This window comes from Hypanus sabinus, chromosome 13, assembly GCF_030144855.1.
Source record: "Hypanus sabinus isolate sHypSab1 chromosome 13, sHypSab1.hap1, whole genome shotgun sequence".
Taxonomy (NCBI): domain Eukaryota; kingdom Metazoa; phylum Chordata; class Chondrichthyes; order Myliobatiformes; family Dasyatidae; genus Hypanus; species Hypanus sabinus.
In genome coordinates, this window is record NC_082718.1 from 63,970,549 (window position 1) to 63,997,717 (window position 27,169).

Here is a 27,169-nt window from a genome sequence, read left to right on the forward strand (position 1 = left end):
AACTAGACACAGCACACATGATTGTTAACAGATACTCATAGCCAGCTGCAGTCCTTAGCAATAGACCAACATAATCCACTATGACCCTGGAAAAGGTTCACCAAAACTGGTATTGGTCTAAGTGGTGCTACTTGAATCACTTGGTTAGGTTTTCCCACAACCTGACAGGTGTGGCAAGTCTTGCAAAAATTCACAACACCTTTTCTTAAATTAGGCCAGTAGAATTGCTTCATAATCCTGTTCACTGTCTTTCTCACTCCAAAGTGTCCACCTAAAGGCATTTTAAACATGAGCCATGTTTAAAATCTCAGCCCTGTAAACTTTCAGGACCACAACTTGATGTTCAATGGCCCAATCCTCACTTGCAAGTATGGTAAGTGGTCTCCACTTCCTCATTAAAACCCCTTCCTTAAGATAGTATCCTACTGACTCTCTCTGAACCTCCTCTTCTGTGAGAGCTGTCTCCTTTAATGCAGCAGTTTCAGAATCTTGACTTTATTCCACTATAAATTCATCCCTGGACAAGGACAAACCTTTCTCATCCTCCTTACTACCCAGATCCTGATGTAACATGGAAGGTAGAAAAGTTTTTGACAAGTTCTCATAAGTTGAGCTCGTCTTTGTTATCTGCATTGGCAGCCTTTTTAGACATGCTTCAGGTCACTGAGCATGCAGGGTACACATCAGTATCTGTGAGTGGGTTGTCAGCTACAGGCTTTCCCATTAGCTGCACTGCTGAATAAACATCCCCACCTGCAAGGTCATTACCCAGCAAGACATCAACATTGTCTATTGGCAACTCAGATTGTACCCCGATCTTAACAGGTCCTGATACCAACCTGCATTTCAAAATTACCTTATGCAAAGCCATGGACTCAGTCCCCTTTCCAATTCCTTTAATAATATTGACTTCATCGGTTTTATGTCTCATTACCGAAGTCCAAAACACTATCCAATATTAGTGACTGAAAAGCCCCAGTATCTCTCCAGATTCTCGCTGGAACTGGGAGTGACCCTTCTTCTACAGACACAAACCCCTCTGAGATAAATCGCTCAAATCCCTCTTACACTTGGTCAGACCCTTTCTTTCTCCACGGTGTCTCCACCAACTGAACACAACCAGCTGGAATTGTTTCCTTTTCCTTTCCTTTTCTCTTTTCATAGCAAAACAGTTTGCTGCCACATGACCAGGCTTCTTACAATAGTGACAAGTAAAACTGGAAAACTTCCCTTTTGACTGGTTTCCTTCCTCCTTACTCTTGTCACTAGTTCCCAGCTTACTCTCTGGTTTAACCTGTGGGGTATCTTTGTTATCCCTGCTACTCCTTTGGTAGTTTCTGCTCGGGAAAAACTTTACTCTGTGGGTTAAAGCATACTCATCTGCTAACCTAGCAGACTCTGACAGGGTCTCAGCCTTCTTTCACTCAAGTACATCTTGAGGTTGTCAGGGACACCATTTTTAAATTCTTCAATCAGCATCAACTTTCTTAAGTTGTTAATGTCCTCATTTGCCCCTTTTGAGGTACACCAACTATCAAAGTACACCAGTTTTTCATGGGTAAACTCCACATAAGTTTGGCTTCCAGACTAACTCAAATCGCTGAACCTTTGTCTATATGCCTCCAGAACCAACTCATGGACCTTAAGCACCGCATCCTTAACTGTGGCATAATTCTCTGACTGTTCAAGGGTCAGGGCAGAAAATGCCTGCTGAGCCTTCCCCTTCAACACACTTTGTAACATGACAGCCCACTGATCTCTTGGCCATTGCCAAGTCTGGACCACCTTTTCAAAGTGCAGGAAATACTGGTCAACTTCAGCTTCATCAAATGGCAGTACTAACTTAATTTCTTGGCTGATATTAAACAGTATCACCGACTCATCATCACGACCTGGCACTAGTGCTCCTTGCTGTATCCTCTCTATCTTATTCAGCTCAAACTGCCTCCACTTTTCTGCTTCGTCCCTCTGCTTGTCTGCCTCCCTAGCCTCATGTATCCTCTGCTTTTCTGCTTCATCGGCCTCGAGTTATTTTAACTGCAACTCATGCTCATACTACAGTTTTGCTGCCTGAAGCTGAACCTCAGCCTCAGTAAGCACTTTATCTTCAGCAAACATTTCCAACACCTCCACTTCGAATTTTCCCTTGGCTACATAATGCTGTGCTATTAACAGCTGTATCTGAGCCTTCTTCATTCGAGTGGTCACCTTAACTTTTAACTTACAAGCAATTCCCAACAGCACTTCCCTCAGGGGTTGGTTCTGCCACAAACTTACTAACCTCAAACTCCATTTCTGCTGATAATCCACTCATACAAATTGAAACAGAATTTCCCCAATCAATCAACTATTCAATCAAGCCAACAAATTTTAAAATGGCTCCCACCAATTTGTTCGTATCCCGGACGAGCCCCCAATTTTGTTACGTACCCCGTAACGGGTTAAAAAGGACCATCAGAAATTGACACACCTGGAGTCTGAGTCTTCCATTATAAACTCTATTTTATTAATAACTATGTGATAAAGTAATATAAAACAAGCTAAAGTAAGTAGCTTGTATATGCATATATAAGTGAGTAAATAAAGTTCCCAAGCTTCTCCCAGCTCAGGCGATTAGATGATACAGTCTTATGGTGGTATGGTATGTAGTCAGTTCAGTTCTGGAATTTGAATTGAGTAGAGTTGGAGAGAGAGAGAGAGATATTTTGTCTTCCCAGTGGAGTTGCCGTCGATCTTCCACGTTGTCCTCCTACTCCCGAAACTTACAGTCACCGACTGTGACCACAAAAAGAGGATGCCATTTTCACGTGGTACCACTATCAACTCAGGCAAGGGTTAAACACACTGATAGCATTCCACCGGTCATCCCTTTGTCCACACTGTGAGCAAAAAACCCCACCTTTGTCGTGGGCACATAAAACTCAACCACTGTCTTCCCTGGTGTCTGGTAGCTGATTACAAAGCCAACTGACCTTATATATAGTCCACAAGCTCCAAACACTAACCGTCCATCATATGGTTCTGCCTTTCAGTTTCCAAGGCCTCACAGACTTTCTCTCTCTCTGCTACTGAAATAGCACACGCACTGTTCTCTTTTTAAAGGAACAGTCCACTTAGAATAATTCTTCAGATCTCGTCACACCATGATGAGGCCACTCTCTAAGGTTAGAAAAGCAATATCTCATATTCTCTCTGGTAGCCTCCAACCTGATGGAATGAACATCAATTTCTCTCATTTCTGGTCATTTCTTCCCTTACCCTTCATTCTTTTTCCATCCCCCATTCTGGCTACACTCTTACCCCTTAACTTCTCCTCACCTGCCTATACCTCCATCTGGTGCTCCTCCTCCTACCCTTTCTCCCATGGTCCATTGTCCTCCCCTATAAGATTCCTTCTTCTTCAGTGCTTCTTCCACGTGTCATCTCCCAGAATCTCATTTCACCGCCTTTCCCACACCCACCTACTTTCCCTCCTCTCCTGATTTCACCTGCTAACTTGTACTCCTTCCCCTTGCCCCATGTTCTTATTCTGGTTTTCCACCCTTCCTTTCCAGTCCTGATGAACGGTCTTGGCCCAAAATGCTAATTGTTTACAACCTGACCTGCTGAGTTCTTCCAGCATTTTGTGTTTGTCGCTTTGGATTTCCAGAGTACAGGCCCCTTAGCCTACAATGTTGTGCTGATCTTTAAATCTAACCCTTCCCTTCTACATAACCCTCCACTTTTCTATCAGTAAGAGTTTCTTAAATGCCCCTGATGTATTTGTCTCTACCACCACTGTGGCTGTACCAAGTGTACAATGTCCTGGGTATGTTACTCAAAATGGCCTCTTTGGTTTGTTACAAGTAGGAATGTTTCTTTGTCGGATAAGTGTTTCTCTAGCCGTTGTTTCACTTTAGAATGGCTGATATGGTAATTGTATTCATTTGTTAATCAATGGGGAATGTCATTGTGTCTTGTGATGCTGGGAACTTGGGGGAGGGGTTTTTCGCGGGTTTTTTGGAGGAGGCCGAAGAAGAGACTGAAGAAGGTGGACGTGTGCTGGACTGCTCGTAAGACCACCGGGGTGGTCCCAGGTGCGACGGCCGGATGGGTCGATTGGTTCGTTGATTGAGCTCCAACGAGTGCACTAAACAGACTGAACTTTGATAAGTGGCGCCTTTTGTTTTTTTCCTTGTGTATATATATTGTATTGCTTACTACTCTTTTTAATTTTAGTAAACTCTTTAAAGTGTATTTCATAACGGTATTTGTTGTGGATTTGATACTGTTGGCGGGCTTGAGGCGTAAACTCGATTCTCACAGCACCTGCGTGTACGGGAGGTGGGTTGGAGAGTGGCTGGATCCCCTTTTTCCCCTAGACATATACCAGCCTGTTGGGTAAGGGTTACATTTGTGGGGTGCTCGTCCCGGATTGGATTGTCAGGGGCTGTGGAATCGCGCAGGCAGCAGAGCGGAGATGGACAGAGACAAGTTTGTTTGTTGGTGCCAGTTTGAAGGTGTACCGGTACAGTACGCATGCGTAGTGAGCGGAGTGGATGTTCGAGTTTCGGGAGACGCGATAGTGAGGGGTTTAAGTTCGGTGAAGGGTATTGGGCAGGTAGAATTGGTAGCTAGACGGTGTGGTAAAGGTAGAGTCTAGCTGGGTGTTGGTTCGTACGAGTGCTGAAGTCAGGACGGTGGAACTGCCGGCGACGGTCAGTGTACCGGGGGAGGAGGGGCCGTGGGGGCTCCACTTCTACAAGGATGAGGCTGAGGAGACATCGGGGGAAGAGTTAGAGCTAGAGGTGGACCCCCAAGAGGTGCCCGACACTAGTATAGGGAGGTGGGAGGAGGGAGTCGTGACTAAGCCCCGCTCCCCAGGTAGGGTGGAAGTCTCGGAGCTGGCAGCCGCACTTAATTCCCTGGTGGGGGTGGCCGAGAGGCCACGGCTGAAGCTGGGGGTGTTCTCCGGAGCCAAGCCTACTCCGGATGGGGAGGTGGACTATGAGACCTGGATCGAGCATACGTCTTTGATGTTAGAGGAGTGGCCAGGCTCGGAGGAGGAGAAGAGGCAGCGATTGCTGGGAAGTTTGAGGGGTTTAGCAGCCAAAACCATCCGGGAGTTAAAAGCTGAGAAGCCTGGGGCCTCAGTGGAGGACTGCCTAGAAGTTTTGGAGGGAGCGTTTGGGTTGTCAGGGGAACCCTGGCTGCTTTTAGCAGAGTTTCAACGCCTGGAACAATGGAGAGGGGAAAAGCTCTCCGAGGACATATTTAGGATGGAGGGGATGCTCTCGGGGCTGCGGCGCCGGGGTAGTGAAGGCGACTGACGTGGCTAGCGTGAGGATGAGTCAGCTATTCAGTGGCTCTCTGGAGGAGGACAAGGTGGCATGGACTATCCGGCAGGCTTATAGGAAAGGTCCCCCTCCATCCTTCGGGCAACTGATTAGAGAGGTGCGAGAGGAAGAGAGAGCATTGGGGCGGAAAAGGGGCACGGGCCTACGGGAGCGATCCTCAGCGATACAGGAAGTGGTGGCTGAGTGGAGGAATGACAAACCCCTGGGGAGTAGGGAACCCCCTTTGGAGGGGAGGGACAGGGGAGGTACCTACTCTCAGGGGCGATCAGTGCAGTGGATTGGGAGCAGGAGCCGTCCTGGGAGAGGAGGGGCGGCCGGCAGTGTGTGCTTTAACTGTGGGAAAGAGGGGCATTTCAGGCGGGACTGTGGAAGGCTGAGGGTGTGCTATAGCTGTGGAGAGGAGGGTCACTTTAGGTGGGATTGTGAGAGACAAGGAGTCCCGCGGAGGACAAGCCCCCCTGTGACTAAGAAGGGAGAGGTGTCGGGGAAACTTAGGAGAGGCTCAGTGAGGGAATGGACTGGAGCCTCTGGAGGAACACGTTCCCAGAGATCAGCCGGAAGACCACCGGGTGCCCACGCCTCTGTTCCGGATGGGCTGGTAGGACCCCGTGCCAGTGTGGGTCTACGGATAGAGGGAGTTTACGCAAAAGCCGTTCTTGATACTGGATCGCAGGTGACCTTATTGTACCGGTCTTTCTACAATCAACATCTAAAGCATTTGCCCGTAACACCATTTGACGCCCTGCAGATTTGGGGTGTGAGCGAGGGTGACTACCCGTACGATGGGTACCTATCGGTGAGATTGGAGTTCTCGGAGGGCGATGTGGGAGTGTCGGAAGCTATTGAGACGTTGGTGTTGGTGTGTCCTGAGACGTTGGTGTTGGTGTGTCCTGACCCGGTGGAAACCGGTGGTGCTGCCCTCTTGGTGGGGACTAACTCCCCAGTTGTGCGACGGCTCCTGGGAGCTTGTAAGGAGAAAGGGGGGGAAGACTTTCTGGAGACCCTCTCGGTGCATCCAGTGTTTCGAGCAGTGTTCGCAGAAGGGGTTGCCTCCCAAGGGCTGGACCCGGAGTGTAAACGAGGGACGGTGTGGTGTACGCAGGCGAGGCCCAAGGTGATCCGACCCGGGGAGGTAGCCCTAGTGATGGGGACCCCCAGATTCCCAGGAGTGCCGACGGGAGAAGCCCTGTTAGTAGACGCCCCAGACGATCTTGAAGGGGAGACACGATTTCTGGCGGGGGCGCTGGTGAGGCCCGAAGTGCAGAGACCAGGGGTGGTACATGCGAGGCGTATAGCTATAAGTGTCAGGAACACCACGGCAAGAGAAATCACCTTTAAGAGGGGAATGCCGCTGGCACATCTGTTCCCGGTGACGGTAATGTCCAGCGCACCAGTGCGGACCCCTAACGGGGAGGGATCGGAGCATCGAAGGGAGCTGACCGCTGAAGCCTTTAACTTCGGGGATTCCCCAGTGTCGCCGGAGTGGAAACGCAGGCTAGTGGAGAAGATGCTGAAGATGGAAGCTGTTTTTTCTCGGGGCGAGTTTGATGTTGGCTGCTCCAAAAGCACTCGCCACACCATCCGGGTGACGGAGGACACCCCGTTCCGAGAGAGATCCCGGCGGCTGGCTCCGGCAGATGTTGAGGACGTGCGACAGCACTTGTGCAAGTTGAAGGAGGCCGGAATCATAGCTGAGTCTCGAAGTCCTTATGCGTCCCCAATAGTGGTGGCACGGAAGAAGAATGGGCGAGTGCGCATGTGTGTTGACTACAGGACGTTGAATCGGCGAACTGTCCCTGATCAATATACTGTCCCAAGAGTCGAGGATGCGTTGGCCTGCCTGAGCGGTGCGAAGTGGTTCAGTGTGCTGGATTTAAGAAGTGGGTATTACCAGATCCCGATGAGTGCGGCCGATAAAGAGAAGACCGCTTTTATCTGCCCGCTGGGGTTCTTTCAGTTCGAACGAATGCCCCAAGGCATATCCAGAGCCCCAGCCACCTTCCAGAGGCTCATGGAGAGAACTGTGGGGGATATGAATCTGTTGGAGGTGCTGGTGTACCTGGACGATTTGATAGTGTTTGGATCGACTTTGGAGGTACATGAGGAGAGGCTGTTGAAGGTGTTGGGCCGGCTTAATGAAGAAGGGTTGAAACTTTCCCTGGACAAATGCCAGTTCTGCAAGTCGTCGGTTAACTACATTGGCCATATCATTTCGCGAGAGGGAGTGGCTACTGATCCAACCAAGATAGAGGCCGTGACCACCTGGCCGAGACCCCAGAAAGTGGGTGCTCTGCGCTCATTTTGGGGTTCTGTGGGTATTACCGGCGATTTGTGAAAGGATACGCCAAAGTGTGTCACCCGTTGACTCAGCTGTTGTGTGGCTATCCCCCGGTGGGGAAGAAGAGGACGGGGAACCAGAGGCAGGATGCTGGAGGATACTGGAACCCGGCGGAACCTTTTGGCTCGAGATGGGATGATCAATGTGAAGAGGCGTTCCGATCTTTGAAAAGGGCACTGACCCAGGCCCCGGTGTTGGCTTTTGCCGATCCCCAGAAGCCATATGTGCTGCAAACGGATGCCAGCCGAGAGGGTCTCGGGGCTATTCTGTACCAGGAGCATGGCAAAGCATTGAGGCTGGTAGCCTTTGTCAGCCGAAGCTTGTCGCCATCGGAGAGAAACTATCCCACTCACAAGTTGGAGTTCCTGGCGCTGAAGTGGGCGGTGGTGGACAAGCTGAGCGATTACCTTTACGGAGCCAAGTTTGAGGTGAGAACGGATAACAAGCCTCTCACTTATATTTTGACTTCGGCGAAGCTGGATCCCACAGGACATCGGTGGCTGGCGGCCTTGTCGGTATATGATTTCAGCCTGAGGTACCGCCCCGGAAGCAAGAATATCGATGCGGATGCATTGTCTCGTCGGGAGCCGGGGGAGGAGGAGAGGGACGAGGAGTGGGAGAGTGTCCCTGCCCCTGGAGTGAAGGCGATGTGTCAGTTTGTTATCACCGTGAAGGCCGAGGGAAGAGGGAGGCTGGAACGAGCCGTGGACCATTTGGGGGTTTTTGACGACGCCATACCCCTAGTTTACTGTGACCTGACCGCTCTGGGGACTAAACAATTGCCGGAACTGAGTCCGGGGGAAGTGGCAACTGCTCAGCAAAATGACCCGGGCATTGGCACAGTGTGGAGAGCGGTCGAGAAGGGGGATGGGGCGTTGGCTGAGAAGGCGAAACACCCATACATGCCTCTGTTGTTGAAGGAGTGGTCTCGGTTGAAGTTAAAGAACAAAATCTTGTACCGGGTAACGACGCCTCCGGACCAACCCCGCTGTTGGCAACTGGTTCTGCCGGAGGAGTATCGCCAGACTGTACTCCAGGCCTTACATGATAATTCTGGACATTTGGGGGTGGAAAAGACATATGGATTACTCAAAGACCGGTTCTACTGGCCCCGGATGAGGGGGGACGTCGAAGAATACTGTAGGGGATGCCATCGTTGCATCCAGAGGAAGACCCTGCCAGTGTTGGCGGCTCCACTGTCGCACTTGCAGAGTGCGGGACCTCTCGACCTGGTATGTATGGATTTCCTGTTGATTGAGCCTGACACCAGCAACACCGCGAATGTATTAGTCATCACCGATCATTACACTCGCTATGCTCAGGCATTTCCCACTGAGGATCAGAAGGCGACGACAGTGGCGAAGGTGTTATGGGAGAAGTACTTTGTGCATTACGGCCTTCCCAGGTGAATCCATAGTGATCAGGGGCGGGACTTTGAGAGCCGCCTTATCCAGGAATTACTGACTATGCTTGGGGTTGAGAAATCCAGGACTACCCCTTACCACCCACAGGGAGATCCTCAGCCAGAGAGATTCAACAGGACCCTGTTGGATATGCTTGGGACGCTGGAGATTGGGCAGAAAAGCAGGTGGAGTCTTCATATTGGACAATTGGTTCACTGTTACAATTGTACTCGCAATGAGGCTACAGGGTATTCACCCTATTATCTGATGTTTGGGCGGGAAGCGAGGTTGCCCATTGACGTGTGTTTTGGAGGTGGAATGGGTGAATTTCCCGGGAAGTCCCATCTAAAGTACGTGTCCGACATGAAGAGGGAGTTACAGCAGGCGTACGAGTTGGCCGAGGCGGCGGCTACCAAACAAAATCAGCGGAATAAGATGCGGTATGATCGAAAGGTGAAGTTTGTACAATTATTACCGGGCAACCGGGTCCTTTTACGGAATTTGGGACTCCCTGGTAAGCACAAGTTGGCAGATCGATGGGCGGCCAGCCCCTATGTAATAGAGAGCCAGATGCCGAACCTGCCAGTTTACCGGGTGAAACCCGAGGTTGGAAAAGGGCCTATCAAGGTACTCCATAGGAATCACCTGCTGCCACTGGGTCAAGCGGTGCAGGTGGATAAGGAGCCCGAGTGGGAGGTTACGCCCAGTACAAGGACTCTGCGAGGGAGCGGAGAACGGGAAGAGCCCGCTGCTGAAGAGCGGGGACGGGTCCGTCACCCGGGAATGGCTACCGATTCAGAGGAGGACGACTCAGATGAGTGGGCCCTGTTCCCATTCGCTGGTGCTCCAGTACCAGGAGAGGAGGCTCCTGGCCCTTCCCCTACTGAGTTGGGTGAGAGGAGGGAAGGTCTTGAGGGTCAGATGGAGAGGCAGCCTACATTGGTGGGAGAGAGGGTGGAATCTGAGCGTGAGCCGGAGAGATCTCGGGTGAGGGAGGACCCCTGTGAGGATGGGGGTGCGGGTCTGTCAGGTAGACCTGGGCTGTCCGAGACAGTGGGTTCGCAGGTGACGAGGGAGCCCAGTGGGGCAGAAGGGGTATGGAGATCTCAGAGGATTAGGCGCCCCCCAGAGCGGTTGACATATGTGGTACCGGGAGAACCAAGTGTGATTTCTACTGCTCTGGGTAGTTATGTCATTGCCTTCTGCACCTGGGTTGGGTTTTGTGTGTTGCAAGAAGCTTTGGGGACCTCTAGTAATGCCATGAGGGCATGACATTTGCTGGTGGGGAGAGAATGTACAATGTCCTGGGTATGTTACTCAAAATGGCCTCTTTGGTTTGTTACAAGTAGGAATGTTTCTTTGTCGGATAAGAGTTTCTCTAGCCGTTGTTACACTTTAGAATGGCTGATATGGTAATTGTATTCATTTGTTAATCAATGGGGAATGTCATTGTGTCTTGTGATGCTGGGAACTTGAGGGAGGGGTTTTTCGCGGGTTTTTTGGAGGAGGCCGAAGAAGAGACTGAAGAAGGTGGACGTGTGCTGGACTGCTCGTAAGACCACCGGGGTGGTCCCAGGTGCGACGGCCGGATGGGTCGATTGGTTCGTTGATTGAGCTCCAACGAGTGCACTAAACAGACTGAACTTTGATAAGTGGCGCCTTTTGTTTTTTTCCTTGTGTATATATATTGTATTGCTTACTACTCTTTTTAATTTTAGTAAACTCTTTAAAGTGTATTTCATAACGGTATTTGTTGTGGATTTGATATTGTTGGCGGGCTCGAGGCGTAAACTCGATTCTCACAGCACCTGCGTGTACGGGAGGTGGGTTGGAGAGTGGCTGGATCCCCTTTTTCCCCTAGACATATACCAGCCTGTTGGGTAAGGGTTACACAAGCAACAACCATTTTCTGTGTAAAACAAACTTACCTCTGATATGGTAGAGATTAATAACATAAATACATTAATGACTATCTTAGATAAGTGAGTAAGAGGAAAGAAGGAAAGGAATATGGAGGTTGGTGAGGAGAGTGGGGAAGTAGTACTACATTCTAATTCTCTCTATCAGAAAGGAATGTCAACAACACTTTCTAATCCATCAGTAAACACTGAGGCATATTGTTGGCTAAATTTCTACTGTGTTTTTGCACCCTACTTCTCTTTTGGTTTTTTTTTCTCAGATGGCTGCCACTGTGATGAGCACAGGACTGGTTTGAGACTGTGAGACCCTCTCTCCCAGGATCATTAGACTCACCTGAACTGAGTTTATGTGGGCCTCAATGTGGAATCATAGAAACATACTACAGAGAAACTGATACTTTCTGCCCACCTTGTCCATGCTGACCTTCATGTTTATCTACAGTAATGCCATTTGCCCACATCAGCCCCCGTCACTTCATGAAATGCTATTCACCTGGCCAAATGCCCTTTAAATGTTGTAATTGTATCGCCTGCATCATCTCCTCTGGCAACTCGTTCCAGGTTCTCACCCACCTCTGTGAGTCACTGTGAGCCTTATTCACTTCACTTGTAGCATGGACGATACCAGTTGGTTATACATCCTGCTTTAAACCCCTAGAGTTTCCACTCAAACTTCAGGAAAATCAAGATCAACACCGAGGAGAGAGGGCAAGTTTAAACTGAAGATACACAGTCCACACTTTAGGAACAACTTCTTCCCCTTTACCATCAGATTTCTGAATGGACAATGAACCAACCCATGAACACTACCTCTCTATACTGCTATTTATTTATGAATACATGATTTGTATATGTTATTAATAAATTTACAGTTTATTTTATATACTGCTACTATAAAACAAGCTTCACAGAATATGTTAGTAATAATAAACGTAATTCTGATTCTGAGTTTATGAAGCATAGATTTAATTTAATCCTCAATTAGAAGTCCTTCGATGCCTTAGATCTGACATGGCTGTCTAGAACAGGAATTTATGATAATTTATATATTTACATTAGAAGAGCCTGGAGCTTAGTGTGAAATTCATCATGGTTTTCCCACCAGGTGAAGGCAGGTCACCAAGGCTGGGTGATCTATCTAAACACAAGATTCTGCAGATGCTGAAAATCCACAGCCTCCTTTCCTATCTCCCATAGACCACTCACCTCTCCTATCATATTCCTTCTTCTTCAGCTCTTTACCTCTTCCATCTAACATCTCCTTCCCCCACTCATCTACCTTTCCCGTCACATGGTCTCACCTCTTACCTGCCATGTTGTACTACCCCTCACCCACCCAGCTTATTATTTTGGCTTCTACCTCCTCAGTATTCAGTCTTGACAAAGAGTATCAGCCCAAAACAATGGTTATTTATTCCTCTCCATAGATACTAGCCTGACCTGCTAAGTTCCTCCAGGATTTTGTGTTTGTTACTCAATCTCTCTGGCATCTTATCCATTATCTCCTGTTATAGACAGAAAGTAGAAAGATTAATCTTATAATGAAGATTTAGCTTAAAATAGACAAAGGACATTCACAAGTCTCTGACTGGAAGGAAATTAACTTACCAGACCGATAACCATTAAAATCACCACCACCCCATGAATTAAAATACTCCTTTCCAAGACTCTGTTTGAAATATGGATTCTGCGTTAAAGTACATCTAAATACTTCCCCTCAGCTCAGAGAAACATCAGCATAGAGAGAACATTTCAGATAATTTTCTGTAAATTATTTTGTTTGTTGTACTTTGAGTCATTTCAAAGCCAAACAAGTTAACATTCCACCATCTGAAGATAAGCTGCAGAGCACTCTCCTCTCTGGTGCTGTCCTAAAGAAAGCAACTGTGAGATGGAACTTATTTTCCATATTTTGGATTTTGCAAGGATCAGAAGAACACGAAGAAGCCATTCAATACCTTGAGTCTGCAGCACCATTCAGATCATCACAGCAGTGTTGTATATCAAACTTATTTAGCCATCTTTGTTACACATTGACCTAACAAGGAATGGATCAGAAATAAAAAGAGTCTTATGCTCATGAAAAGATACAGAGAACACTCAGTTCCAATTGCAGAACATACAAGTTCGAGTGATTATTGACCTGGATACAGTGGTATGCAAAAGTTTGGGCACCCCTGGTCAAAATTTCTGTTACTGTGAATAGCTAACCGAGTAAAAGATGACTTGATTTCCAAAAGGCATAAAGTTAAAGATGACACATTTCTTTAATATTTTAAGCAAGATTACCTTTTTATTTCCATCTTTTATAGTTTCAAAATAACAAAAAAGGAAAAGGGCCCGAAGCAAAAGTTTGGGCACCCTGGATGGTCAATACTTAGTAACACCCCCTTTGGCAAGTATCACAGCTTGTAAACACTTTTTGTAGCCAGCTTAGAGTCTTTCAATTCTTGTTTGGGGGATTTTCACCCATTTCTTCCTTGCAAAAGGCTTCTAGTTCTGTGAGATTCTTGGGCTGTCTTGCATGGACTGCTCTTTTGAGGTCTATTCACAGATTTTCAATGATGTTTAGGTCGGGAGACTGTGAGGGCCATGGCAAAACCTTCAGCTTGCGCCTCTTGAGGGTAGTCCATTGTGGATTTTGAGGTGTGTGTTAGGATCATTATCCTGTTGTAGAAGTCATCCTCTTTTCATCTTCAGCTTTCTTTACAGATAGTGTGATGTTTGCTTCCGGAATTTGCTGGTATTTAATTGAATTCATTCTTCCTTCTACCAGTGAAATGTTCCTCATGCCACTGGCTGCAACACAAGCCCAAAGCATGATCGATCCACCCCTATGCTTAACAGTTGGAGAGGCGTTCTTTTCATGAAATTCTGCACCCTTTTTTCTCCAAACATACCTTTGCTCATTGTAGCCAAAAAATTCTATTTTAACTTCATCATTCCACAGGACTTGTTTTCAAAATGCATCAGGCTTGTTTACATGTTCCTTTGCAAACTTCTGATGCTGAATTTTGTGGTGAGGATGCAGGAAAGGTTTGCTTCTGATGACTCTTCCATGAAAGTCATATTTATGCAGGTGTTGCTGCACAGTAGAACAGTGCACCACCACTCCAGAGTCTGCTAAATCTTCCTGAAGGTCTTTTGTAGTCAATCGGGGGTTTTGATTTGCCTTTCTAGCAATCCTACGAGCAGTTCTCTCAGAAAGTTTTCTTGGTCTTCCAGACCTCAACTTGACCTCCACCATTCCTGTTAACTGCCATTTCTTAATTACATTACGAACTGAAGAAACGGCTACCTGAAAACGCTTTGCTATTTTCTGATAGCCTTCTCCTGTTTTGTGGGTATCATTTATTTTAATTTTCAGAGTGCTAGGCAGTTGCTTAGAGGAGCCTTTGGCTGCTGATCGTTGGAACAAGGTTTGAGGAGTCAGGGTATTTCTAAAGCTTTCAAATTTGCATTACCTGGCCTTTCCTAACAATGACTGTGAACAAGCCATTGTTCCAACAAGCTAATTAAGGTCTGAGACCTTGGTAAAAGTTATTTGAGAGCTCAAATCTCTTGGGGTGCCTAAACTTTTGCATGGTGCTCCTTTCCTTTTTTCACTCTAAAATTGTACAAAACAAAAATAATACACTAATCTTGCTTAAAATGTTGAAAAGAATGTTTCATCATTAACTTTATGAGTTTTGGAGATAAGTTCATCTTCTACTCACTTAACTATTCATTCACAGTAACAGAAATTTTGACCAGGGGTGCCCAAACTTTTGCATGCCACTGTATCTCTCCCTGCAGATGCTACCTAATTTAATGGAGTATCTCTAGCATTTCTTGGAATGATCCAGACTTAGTGTACTGCTCTTTGTTCTGAATTCTTTCAAATGAAGACATTTTCTAGTTATATGGTGCTCTCCTGGTGACCAAAGCTCTCTGAATCATAGTGTGAATTCTGTCTTCCAGAACTTCAATTCAATGATTTCCACTGAACGTTAACTGACAGAGAAATACAGTAAACACTTCAGCCACTATATAGGACATATAAGGACCTCACAAAGCCATTGACTCCACCATAGCGAGTGACTATGGACTATCCATAGCAAAACTAGCTACCCAGAAATTTCACTCCACCTTACACCAGCTACATGGCAGCATGCAGACTGTGATCTTATTTAATGGGTACACAACAGATACAATCTGAGTGAGGACAAGCAAGGGCTGACCCTTTCCTCAGATTCTCACTACCAATAAGTTTCCATCTGGAATTAAACTAATCTATAGGGCAAAGAGGAAACTCCTCAACCTACATTGCAAGTTGATCCCCAACTGTTTAAAATTAAGAGGACTAGCAGCCTTATAGCAACCATAGTCAGTATTACATTATGATACAGAAACTGTCAGAAGTAACGAGTACATATCTTCATACAGGCACTTCCTTGTAAAGCCATCTGAAGAATTGGAGCACCCCCTAGTGCTCTAGCAGGTAATTACTATTCAAGTAATAAACTGGGGTAAAAGACCAGACAACAGGTACAGTTGTGATCTGTGCTCTTCTGCATTGAAGGTATGCTACGTTAGTGTTGGAATGTGTGGCAGCACTTTTAGGCTGTCCTCAGAATAGCCTTAGGTGTGATGGTTGTTAACTCAAATAATGCATTCACTGTATGTTTCGATGTATATATAAATAAATCCGAATTTGAAAATAAGCTAAACTAAACATAATTACATTAGTGCAAGTTGAGAGAAAAAAATAATCCAGATCAGTTCAACAAACTGATGGCTGCAGGGAAGAAACTTGTTTGAACCTTTAAGATTCTTCAGCTCCTCTATCTCCTACTTGATGGCAGCATCAGAAGAGGGTCTGGTTTGGATGGGAGGATCACTGATAATGAACATCGCCTTCCTAAGACATTGCTTCTTGTAGATGTCTTTGTTGGTGGAATTGGCTGAATTTACCACACTGTCATCTCTTACATTCCTGTGCACTGGAGTTTCTATACAAGGCCATGATGCAACAGGTCAGAATGCTTTCCACTGTACCTGTAGAAGTTTGTCAAAGTCTTCAATGACATGCTGAATCAACTTAAGCTTCTAAGAAAGTAGAGGTGCTGGTACCTTCTTCATTGTTGCATCTTTGTACTTGTCTCAGGATACAGTAGGTCCTCCGAGATGTGATGCCTAGGATCTTGAATTTGCTCACTGCAGGCCATGGACTCTGTTGCATGTTCACCTGACTTCCCCTTCCTAAAGTCTACAATCACTTCCTTGCTTTTGCTGATGTTGAGCGCAAGACTGTTGTTACATTACAACAACTAGCTCATCGTGCAGGGTTACGGTGGGAAACTTTGTCACATGGTGTGAGCAGAATCATCTGCGCTTAATGTGAAAAATACTAAGTAGCTGGTGGTGGACCTGAGGAGGGCTAAGGCACTGGTGACCCCTGTTTCCATCCAAGGGGTCAGTGTGGACATGGTGGAGGATTACAAATACCTGGGGATACGAATTGACAATAAAATGGACTGGTCAAAGAACACTGAGGCTGTCTACAAGAAGGGTCAGAGCCGTCTCTATTTCCTGAGGAGACTGAGGTCCTTTAACATCTGACAATGCCGAAGATGTTCTATGAGTCTGTGGTGGTCAGTGCTATCATGTTTGCTGTTGTGTGCAGCAGGCTGAGGGTAGCAGACTCCAACAGAATCAACAAACTCATTTGTAAGGCCAGTGATGTTGTGGGGGTGGAACTGGACTCTCTGACGGTAGTGTCTGAAAAGAGGATGCTGTCCAAGTTGCATGCCATCTTGGACAATGTCTCCCATCCACTCCATAATGTACTGGTTAGGCACAGGAGTACATTCAGCCAGAGACTCATTCCACTGAGATGCAACACTGAGCGTCATAGGAAGTCATTCCTACCTGTGGCCATCAAACTTTACAACTCCTCCCTCAGAGTGTCAGACACCCTGAGCCAACAGGCTGGTCCTGGACTAAGAAGATCACGGAGATTCCTTATTGGCTGGAAGATACAATATGGTAGAGGAATAAAAGGATGTCCAGTTCTCAGCCTACAAATACAGCAATAGTGTTATGAATGTACCACAGCTCTGAGGGGCCGAAGGGTGTGGGGTAGCCCCCTCCTTTGTGAGAATCGCAGGATCACTATTGATTTGGGTCAGGAGACCCAGGAAATGAGAGAGAGACGTGCGGAATGTCTTGACTCCCCCGGCGATATAAAGCTACGGGAAACGGCCATTGTCTCTTGGAGACGGACTTGTGTATTACAATACTGTGCTACGTGGAAGCCCTCAGGCAAAGTGGGCTGGTTGAGGGAGGGATTGCCTCACCCCAACCTGATTGACATCTGAGACCCTGTGCTTCAGGATAAAAGAGGGTCTGTGGGAACAGCCCCTTCAGACGCACCAGAAGAAACGCTAGCGATCCCATAATAGCGGAACCCAGTGGGAGGAGGCCACATGCGTTCGGTTCCATTTTGCCCCGGAACCGGTGGCTTTTACCACGGAAGAACGGTTTTTAGCTAAACCACGAGGAAACCAACTCCCAACGACTCTTGAAGGGTTGACATCATAAAAGGACTGGGCAAGTTTTAACCCGTCTTTCTCTCAAACCAAAACGCTGCAGCTTGAACAAACTAACAGTGACTTTTATATTTCTATCAGACAATACATTATCCCCTAGACAACGATAGAGCTATTTCTTATTGATTATTATTATACCCACACTTATAGATTTAGTATTGACGACGGATAATATCTGTATGTTTGCATTGATATTATTTTGTGTATTTTTATCAATAAATACTGTTAAAAATAGTACCATCAGACTTCAACGGACCTCTCTATCTTTGCTGGTAAGTGACCCAGTTATGGGGTTTGTAACAATAGCTAAAGGTATTTTTATATATCTGCAAGTCTATAAATGAAGAACCAGTCTATTACTGGATGGATAGAATTGAAAAGTAAGGAAATTATGCTGAGCTGATTGAATCCTGGTTAAACCACGCTAAGTATTGTTCTGTCTGCCACAAAAGGCAGGATTTCCCAGTGGCCACCGATTTTAATTCTACTTCCCATTCCTATTCTAATACATTGGTTCTTGGTCTCCTTTACTGTCATGATGAGGCCACTGTCAGGTTTGAGGAGCAACACCTCATATTCCATCTGGGTTGCCTCCAACCTGGTGGCATTAACATCAATTTCTCTAACTTCCAATAATCTCTTCTCTCTTTTTTCATTCCTCCTCCTGGCTCCCCTCCCACACCTTCTCTTCTCCTCACTTGCCCATCATCTCTCTCTGGTGCCCCTCTTCCTTTCCTTTCCCCCATGGTCTACTCTCCTCTATCAGACTCTTTGTACTTCAGCCTTTACCACCTTTTCCACCTATCACCTACCATTTTCTCAATTCAACCCCTCCCCTACCCACACACCTTCCCCCTTCACCTGGTTTCAAGCTTCTAGCTTGCGCTTCTTTTAAGTGTATATATGCAGATTATTTTAAAGTGTATTTTATGTATTACGCTACTACAAAGCAACAAATTTCACAGAATGTCAGTTCTAATAAAACTGATTCTGAGCTTACGAAGCATTGATTTAGTTTAATCCTCAATTTCCTAGAAGTTAGTTCTGGGGACTGCATCCTTAGATGTCTTAAATCTGAGGTGGCTGTCTAGAGCAGGAATTTATAATCATTTATACAGTATGCTTGCATCAGAAGAACCTGGAACTTGAATGTGAAATTCATTGGTTTTGCCACCAGGAGAAGACAGGTCACTAAGGAAGAAAGTCAAGTGTTAAGGCAAAATACTGCTTTATAAAGCAGCAGGAGTAATGCCACAATCCCCACTTTCCTGCACCTCTACTCCTTCCAAAAGAAATAAAAACCCTCTTTTCTGCTGCTTACAAGCAGATTGGATAATCTAAGACCATAAGATATAGGAGCAGAATTAGGCCATTTGGCCCATCAAGTCTGCTCCATTGAGGCTGGTCACATGAGACCAGTTTGTGCAGCTTGAGAGCTGTGTGTCAGACATGGCTATAAGCAGCACTGGGGCCCCACAGGCTACCTTCCTGTTTACCCTGTATACCTCTAGATACAACACTGAGTCATGTCATCTGCAGAAATTCTCTGATGAGTCGGCAATAGTTGGGTGTATAAAGGGAGGATGGGAGGATGAATACAGGGGCCTGGGGGTGGACTTCTAGTGGTGCAAGCTGAATCATCTGCAGCTCAACATTAGTAAGATAAAGGAGATGGTGATAGACTATAGGAAATCTGAGCCTCCATTGATCCCTGATACTATTGATTGTAAGGACGTGGATGTAGTGAAGACCTACAAGTACCTGGGGGTGCACCCAGATGACAGACTTGAGTGCAGCACCAACACAGAGGCTGTGTACAAGAAGGACCAGAGTCACCTCTACTTACTGAGGCCCCTCCTAGTCTGTTGTTGCCAGTACAATCTTCTATGCAGTGTTGTGCTGGGGGAATGGCATCAACACGGGTCATGCCAACAGGCTCAGTAAACTGATTAGAAAGTCTGGCTCTCTTAAAGGAGTTAAACTGTGCAAACTGGAGGCTGCAGTAGAATAAAGGACCCTATGGAAAATCCTGGCAATTTGGGACAATGTTTCTCACCACAGAAGAGAACTTTTAATAATAGACTAAAACAACTGTGTTGCTCCAAAGAGCGCTAAATGAAGTCATTCCTACCTTTGGCCATTAGGCTGTACAATGAGTCAACCTATCACCCGGGAAGTGATGATCCCCCTCCTGTTAGACTGTTTGAGGTAACTTATTTTTATTCTTTCTATTTATCTTCTATTATTTATACCTGTGCATTTATAATGCTGCTGTGACACTGTAATTTCCTTTGGTACCAATAAAGTATCTATCTATCTTGAGATTCTGCTGATGCTGGAAATCCAGAGCCTCCTATCCTTTCTCCCATAGTTCATTCTCCTCTCCCATCAGATTCTTTCTTCTTCAGCCCATTATCTCTTCAAACTATCATCTCCCAGGTTCTCATTTCATCCCCCTCCCCCATCTGGTCTCACCTATCACCTGCCATATTGTAATCCTTCCCATCCACCCACCTTTTTATTCTGACTTCTGCCCCTTTCCTTTCCAGTCCTGATGAAGTGTTTCAGCCTGAAATGTTGGCTGTTTATTCCTCTCCATAGATGTTGCCTGACCCCCAGGATTTTGTGTTTGTTATTCAATCTCTCTGGAATCGTATCCATTGTCTCCTGTTATAGACAGAAAGTAGAATGATGACACTTATAATGAAGATTTAGCTTAAAATAGACTAAAGGCACTCACAAGTCTCTGACTAGGGGGAATTTAACATACTAGATAACCATTAGAACCCCTCTATGAATTAAAATACTCCTTTCCAAGACTCTGAAATATGAATTTTCCATTAAAGTACATCTAAATACTTACTTTCAGCCCAGAGAAACATCAACATGAAGAGAATAATTTCAGACAATTTTCTGTAAATTATTTTGTTTGTTTTACTTTGAGTCATTTCAAAGTCAAACAAGCTAACTTTCCACCAACTGAAGATAAGTTGCAGTGCACTCTGTTCTCTAGTGCTGTCCTACAGAAATCAGTTGTGAGGTGGAAATTGGTCCATATTTTGCACTTTGCAAGGATCAGAACCTGGTCAGTGAAGATGTATACATCAGGATTCTTTTCATTGGCCACATCTCAGCATTCAACACTATCACCCTCTCAAAACCAGTCAATAAACTCCAAGACCTAAGGCTCACTACGTCTTTGTGCAACCTCATCCTCAATTTCCTCAATTGCAGATCCCAGTCGGTTTGGGTTGTCAACGGCATCTCCTCCACAATCACCATCAGCACAGAAGTGCACCACAAGGCTGTGTGTTTAGCCCCCAGCTCTACTCTCTTTATACCTATGACTGCGAGGCTAAGCACGGCTCCAAAGCCATATTTGTTTGCTGATGGCACCACTGTTGTTGGCCAAATCAAAGGTGGTGACAAATCAGCATATAAGAGGGAGACTGAAAATCTGGCTAAGTGGCGCCACAACACCAACCTTCCCCTCAATATCAGCAAGACCAAGGAGAGTCACAGTAGCGTAGCGGTTAATGCGATGCTATTACAGCTGGGAGCATTCTGGACGTTGGAGTTCAATTCCGTCACTATTCTGTACATATTCACTGTGGTATGCATAGGTTTCCCACAGGTGCTCTGGTATCCTCCCACAATCCAAAGATGAAGGGTTTCGGCCCGAAACGTCATTATTATCTCCTCCCATAGATGCTGTCTGGCCTGCTGAGTTCTGCCAGCATTTTGTGTTTTTTATCAAAGACATACTGGTTGGTTCATAGGTCATTGTAAATTTACATTGTAATTTTAATGTAGTTCTATGTTCTATAATGGCTAACACAAGGGGGCATAGTGTGCTTGGAAGTAGGTACAGAGGGAATGTCAGGGGTAAGTTTTTCACTCAGTGGTGGGTGTGTGGTATGCACTGCCAGCGATGGTGGTAGAGGCGGATACAATAGGGTCTTTTAAGAGACTCTTAGATAGGTACTTGGAGCTTAGAAAAATAAAGGGCTATGTGCTAGGGAAATTCTAGGCAGCATCTAGAGTAGGTTACATGGTCAGCACAACATTGTGGGCCAAAGGGCCTGTAATGTGCTGTAGATTTCTACGTTCTACGTTCTAAATTGTCCTGTGATTAGGTTAGGGTTAATTGGTGTTGTGGGGTTGCTGGGGCAGCATGGTTCATAGGGCCGTTAGAACCTAATCTGTGCTGTGTCACTAACTAAGATAAATAAAATTATTGACTACAGGAGGAACGAGAGTTCCATGAGCCAGTCCTCATCAAGGGATCAGAGATGGAAAGTCAGCAACATGAAATTCCTCAGTGTTATAACTTCAGAGGATCTGCCCTGGGTCCAGCATGTTAAGTACCATCACAAGGAAAGCACGGCAGTGATTCTACTTTCTTAGAAATTTACAAAGATTCGGCACAACATCTCAAACTTTGGAAATCTTTGATAGATATGTGTAGAAGAGGATATTGACTGGTTGCATCGTGGCCTGGTATGGAAACACCTATGCCTTTGAAAGGAAAAACTTACAAAAAGTAGTGGATACAGCCAATTCATTATGGGTAAAGCTTCCCTACCATTGAGCACATCTACATGGAGTGCTGTCAGAGAAAAGCAGCATCCATCATCAGGGAGCCCCGCTATCCAGCCCATGCTCTCTCTTCTTTGCTGCCATCAGAAATGAGGTACAGGAGCCTCAGGTCCCACAACACCAGGTTCAAGAACAGCTATTACCTCACAACATCAGGATCTGGAACTCAACTCCACTCACTCCAACACAGAACATAGAAAAGTACAGCACAGGAACAGGCCATTCAGTCCAAAACATTGTGCTGAACCAGCTACAATGCAAATCAAAAAGACCTAAACACTAATCTCTCCTGCCTACACCATGTCCATATCCCTCCATCTTCCTCATATTCATGTGCCTATCTAAACATCTCTTAAAAGCCTCTAATATAATTGCCTCTACCACCATACTGAGCAGCACAATCCAGGCATCCATGACTGAGTAAAAAACTTAACCCTCACATCCCCCTTGAACCTACCCTCCTCTCACCTTCAGCGCATATCCTCTGGTATTAAACAGTTCAAACCTGGGAAACAGATTCTTTCTCTCCACTCTATCTATGATTCTCATAATCTTGTTAACCTAGATCAGATCTCTCCTCAGCCTCCAACGATCCACAGAAAACAACCCACGTTTATCTCATGATGCCCTCAAAACTACACAGCGTCCTGGTGAACCTCTTCTACACGCTCTCAACATCGTTCCTATAGAGGGGTAACCAGAACTGTACACAATACTCCAGTTGCGGCATAACCACCTGTTTTATAAAGTTGCAACATAACCTCTTTACTTTTGAACTCAGTGTCTCAACTAATCGAGAACTCAGTGTCGCGGATTTGGATTCATCAGTTGTGTGTAGAGAGGGAGACTACTACATGGGCAACAGCTTGCTTTCCATATTGTACTGCCCAGGCTTGAATATCAGGCTTGACTTAACATCCATGGTCAACCCTGACCAATGGAGAGCCTCAAGTGTACTGCTGTTTGTTCTGGATTCCTCTAAATCCAGATATTATCTAGTTACCTAATGTTTTCCAATTGCCCAAAGTTTTCTGAACTCTGTTGTACTGGAAGCTTCAATGCGTTTGATTCCCACAGGTTAACTGCCAGAAAAAATGAAGCAAACACTTCAGCCACTATATAGGACATATAATGACCTCACAAAGCTATTGACTCCATCATAGAGGGGGACTACAGGGTATACTTTGCAAAATTGGCAAAATTTCTCTCCACCGTACAGTATGTAGGCAATGATCTTAATTAATGGGTAAAACAGACACTATCTCAGTGTGGACAAGCAAAGGCCAACATTTTTCTCACTCTCAAAACCAAAGAGCTTCCCTATGAAATTGCATAAGACACAGCAGCAGATTCAGGTCTTTCAGCCCATTGCATCGGCTCCCCTTGCACAGCAGACTCCAAGGATGCTCCTATGTCTTCTGGACATATCTACAGTAACCTGCAGATATCTTCTGAAGGTTTGGAACTCATACTCAGTACCTATCAGGTAAGTAAGAAACACAAAATACTGAAGGAACACTGCAGGTCAGGCAGCATCTATAGAAACGAATAAACAGTTGACATTTTGGGCTGAGACCCTTTTTCAGGAGTAAAATGGAAGGGGGAAGAAGCCAGAATAAAAAGGTGGGGGGAGGAGAAGGAGGCTAACTAGAAGATGAAAGGTGAAGCCAAGAGGGCGAGAAAGGTAAAGGGCTGGAGAGGATGAGAGTGGACCACAGGAAAATGAGAAGGAGGAGAGGACCCAAGGGGAAGTAATAAGCAGGTGAGAAGAGATAAAAGGGCAGAGTGGGCAATAGAAGAAGAGGGGAGGAGAAAATTTTACCAGCAGCAGAAATCGATATTCATGCCATCAGGTTGGAGGCTACCCAGATGGAATATAAGATGGTGCTCCTCCACCCGGAGGGTGACCTCGTCTTGGTGCATGATGAGGCCATGGACTGACATATTGGAACAGGAATGGGAATCAGAATTGAAATGTTTTCCCACCAGGAAGTTCTGCTTTTGGTGAGTGAAGCAGAGGTGCTCCAAGCTTACTACTCAAATAATATGCTGGTGTGAAATAGAAGGCAACATACACCAGCTGCTAGAGAAATACAGCAGGTCAAACAGCTTCTAAAGAAGGAATAATCAGTTGATGTTTTGCGCCTTTTCTCCTTGGAGCGACGGAGGATGAGAGGTGACCTGATAGAGGTGTATAAGATGATGAGAGGCATTGATCTTGTGGATAGTCAGAGGCTTTTTCCCAGGGCTGAAATGGTTGCCACAAGAGGACACAGGTTTAAGGTGCTGGGGAGTAGGTACAGAGGAGATGTCGGGGTAAGTTTTTTTTTACTTAGGGAGTGGTGAGTGCATGGAATGGGCCACTGGCAATGGTGGTGGAGGTGGATACGATAGGGTCTTTTAAGAGACTTTTGGATAGGTACATGAAGCTTAGAAAAATTCAGGACGATAGGTAAGCCTAGTAATTTCTAAGGTAGGGACATGTTCAGCACAACTTTGTGGGCCAAAGGGCTTATATTGTGCTATAGGTTTTCTATGTTTCTAAGATGGGGGAGGAGAAACATCAGTTTATTCCTCTCCACAGTTAATACCTGGCTTACTGAGTTCCTCCAGCATTTTGTGTATGTTTCTCTGGATTTCCAGCATCTACAGAATCTCTTGTGTTTTCTGATTTTCTGCTTCACTGTGAAGTCTTCGAGGTATGCCTACCCTGAAGAAGTTAAATACCATAGATGGGAGTTCAGTGAGACAGTCTCTCACTGTTCCCTCTCTGTGATCACCTGCCAGTTTGTATTCCTTCCCTCCCCCAACCTTTGCACCTTTACTTACCCAATTAAAAAACTCAGTTTAGTTCTCCAAGCCAACACAAGTGAATCTGCAGATGCTGGAAATAAATAAAAACACAAAATGCTGGCAGAACTCAGCAGGTCAGACAGCATCTATGTGCAGAGGTAGTGACGACGTTTCGGGCCGAAACCCTTCATTAGTTCTCCAAGCATTGATTTACAGTGCATTTTACAAATCCATGCTGGTTCCCTCCCAGCTTGCCAGTTAGCCCTATTGACATCAGTGGACATCAGAGCATGAATAGCTTTAAATTCCTCAACATACACATCACCAAGGATCTCATGTGGTCTGTACACACCAGCTGTGTGGTGAAAAAAGCACAACAGCGCCTCTTTCACCTCATACAGTTGAAAATGTTTGGTATGAGCTCCAAATCCTAAGAACTTTCTATAGGGATACAAATGGGAGCATCCTGACCAGCTGCATCACTGCCTGGTATGAAAACTGTACTTCCCTCAATCGCAGGACTCTGCAGAGAATGGTACGGACAGCCCAGCACATCTGTAGATGTCAACTAGATGTCACTATTCAAGACATAGTGCATAAAAAGGGCCCAAAGGATCATTGGGGACCCCAGTCACCCCAACCACAAACTGTTCCAGTTGCTACCATCCAGGAAACGGTACCGCAGCATGAAAACCAGGACCAACAGGCTCCAGGACAGCTTCTTCCATCAGGCCATCACACTGCTTAATTCATGCTGATACAACTGTATTTCTATGTTATATTGACAGTCCTGTTGTACATACCATTTATTATAAATTACTATTAATTGCACATTGCACATTTTGATGGGGAGATTACATAAATTTTTTACTCATGTAAGAATTCAATTCAGCTGAATATTTTCAAGGTGAACAAGAGAAGAGGTGAGAAGAATGAGAGAACAGGCCCATGAGAGAGATTTAAAAAGGAGCATTCAGAGTCTTTTGGCATTTTCTGGTGGCCCAGTCAAATCACAGTTCATTAGCAAGGGCAAATAAAATTAAGGCAGGAACAAATGGACCAGCCATTACGTGGTGGACCCGTGTTGGAGTGGGGAGCCTTTGATTCAACAGGCTTCAGTGGGAACAAGCTTGGGCGAGGTAAGTTTCCTCTTATTCACTTTTCCTTTGTTAGAGCAGCGACGATGGTTCCAGAGGCAGTGTTGTGCCATTTCTGTGAGATGTGGGAATTCTGGGAGTCCACATTTACACCAGGTGCACCGAGCTGCTGCTCCTCAGTATACATATTAAGGAACTGGAACTGCAGCTTGATGACCTTTGGCTTATACAGGAACTTGTGGAGGTGATCGATAGGAGCTCCAGGGAGGCAGTCACCCTAAGCAGCAGGAGGCAGGTACCTGGGTGACTGTCAGGAGAGGGAAGGGAAATTGGAAGCCAGTACAGAGTACCCGTGGCAATTCCCCTCAATAATAAGTATACCACTTAGGATACTGTTTGTGGTGGGGGAGGGGGGTGTCCAACCTACCAGGGAAAAGGCAGCGATTGTTTCTCTGGCAGTGAGTCTGGCGCTGTGGCTCAAAAGAGATTGATTGGTGGGGGGGGGGGGGAAGAGGACTGCAGTAGGGATGGGAGATTCCATGGGGGGGGGGGGGGAAAGAGGACTGCAGTAGGGATGGGAGATTCCATAGTCAGAGGAGTAGGTACAAGATTCTGTGGAAGCAATAGTGACACCCAGATGGTAAATTGTCTTGCAGGTGCCAGGATGTGGGATATATAGGATCAGGTCCACAGCATTCTAAGGGGGAAGGTGTGCAGCCAGAATTCTTGGTACAATGTGGTATATCTTGATATATAATTCTTCGTATAATGGTACTGTGCTGTACCAATAAAACAACAAATTTCTCGCATTATAAGTCAGTGATAATAAACCGATTCGTCTGATTAATTGTGTTTTCTTGCAAACGATGCACTTCTGTTGCTATTATCTGTGATGCTGCTGTAAGTTTAATACTGTACCCATAAGTGCAAATTTGACTTCGCCGTCTTTGTACGTTAATATTTCGAATATAAATACATTTCTTCGTGGTGTCGACTCAAGTTCGCTTGATATGCAAAAGAAGTCCGCGACATATCCAGGATAGATATGGATTTGCGCTCCGCCGGCTGCTCGCTCCGAAACGGCGCTCATCAGG

General features: G+C 45.8%; 1 long non-coding RNA gene across 1 annotated transcript in view; it reads right to left on the reverse strand.

Moving 5' to 3' along the window:
* LOC132403944 (uncharacterized) overlaps nt 1-20,246 on the reverse strand; it is a 139,639-nt gene extending 119,393 nt beyond the window's left edge. The window contains exons 1-2 of the long non-coding RNA XR_009515399.1: nt 20,101-20,246; nt 16,907-17,006 (exon numbers count right to left, since the gene is read on the reverse strand). This is a non-coding gene — a long non-coding RNA (uncharacterized LOC132403944). The remainder of the gene's footprint in view (nt 1-16,906; nt 17,007-20,100) is intronic.
* Nucleotides 20,247-27,169: the final 6,923 nt, after the last annotated feature.